This window comes from Tupaia chinensis, unplaced genomic scaffold, assembly GCF_000334495.1.
Source record: "Tupaia chinensis unplaced genomic scaffold, TupChi_1.0 Scaffold000575_1, whole genome shotgun sequence".
Taxonomy (NCBI): domain Eukaryota; kingdom Metazoa; phylum Chordata; class Mammalia; order Scandentia; family Tupaiidae; genus Tupaia; species Tupaia belangeri.
The window spans coordinates 1,958,271-1,959,303 of NW_006160089.1; the positions used below are offsets into that span (position 1 = coordinate 1,958,271).

The 1,033-nt window shown below is 62.9% G+C and overlaps 1 protein-coding gene and 1 long non-coding RNA gene across 4 annotated transcripts in view; one reads left to right on the forward strand and one right to left on the reverse strand.

Annotated features, from left to right (window-relative positions):
• Positions 1-1,033, forward strand: part of NEK6 (NIMA related kinase 6) — a 58,799-nt gene that overhangs the window by 23,725 nt on the left and 34,041 nt on the right. The gene's annotated exons all lie outside the window — the stretch shown is intronic.
• Positions 1-1,033, reverse strand: part of LOC102490675 (uncharacterized) — a 14,654-nt gene that overhangs the window by 7,107 nt on the left and 6,514 nt on the right. Inside the window, exon 3 of one of the 2 annotated variants that reach the window (XR_335953.2) lies at positions 113-829. The exons of the other annotated variant lie outside the window; for it this stretch is intronic. This is a non-coding gene — a long non-coding RNA (uncharacterized LOC102490675). Of the gene's footprint in view, positions 1-112; positions 830-1,033 lie in introns of those variants that run through there. 2 annotated transcript variants of the gene reach the window in all.

Here is a 1,033-nt window from a genome sequence, read left to right on the forward strand (position 1 = left end):
CGGGCTCTGGCTCTGGCTCCAGCTCGCTCTGGCTCTGGCTGTGGCTCTGGCTCTGGCTCCAGCTCGCTCTGGCTCTGGCTCCCTCTGGCTCTGGCTCTGGCTCCAGCTCCGGCTCCCTCTGGCTCTGGCTGTGGCTCTGGCTATGCCTCTGGCTCCAGCTCCAGCTCCAGCTCTGGCTCACTCGTGCTCTCCCTCCTCTGTGTTCCGTCTCCCTCTCGGCCTTTCACTCCCGTGCTTTCTAGTGTGGAGGCGTACACGTGCTCGGATACTCCCCTGGGCCTGCTGCATTCTTCTCTCCCATCACTCCCACCAGGAGATGCCCCCTGGTGGGGCCCAACAGTGCCAGCTTGGGACACTGGCGGGTCAACAGCCAGATGCATGCCCTGTGTGGCCCCCAGGACCAGGCAGGGTGCACTCCAGGGACAGCCGCCCTCTGAGCAGAAGACTTCAGTTCAGGCAGAGCCAGATCACTCCAGATGACAGGAGTCCAGGGCTTGTCCAGGGCAAGCACACAGGGGCCGAGGTGGCCGTGACTCTGTCTCCTCCTCCCTGCTGACCTCCTTGACTAGAGCTCAGCCTTGAGCCGGGGCTGCTGCTGTCTCCTTGGGAGTCCTCCTGCCTTCCCAGGCTCGGGATTCTTCCTGAGATCTGGGGTGTCCGAGGAAGCCAGCAGAGGAGAACAGGTGTGGGCTCTGGAGACCCGGGAACCTGGCTTCAGATCCCATTTAGTGCAGCTGTGTGACCTTGCACGCCTGACTTCACTGCCCTGCACCTCAGTCTGCCCATCTGCTCAGTGGTGAGGACACTTGCTTCACAGGATTTGGGAGGACTGAGAGGATTAAATACAGTGATGCCTCAGCAGGGCCGGGGGTCTCAGAGCACACCGCAGGCCCTCTCGTTTCCCCCCCACGAAACTCGGAGGCTCTGACCGGCAGCTTCCACTGAAAGGTTGCTGGCACAGGGACGCGCCAGACCTGCAGTCGCGGGGTTTCAGGCCAGTTCACCCCACCAGGGCACGCCCAGGGAAACCCCT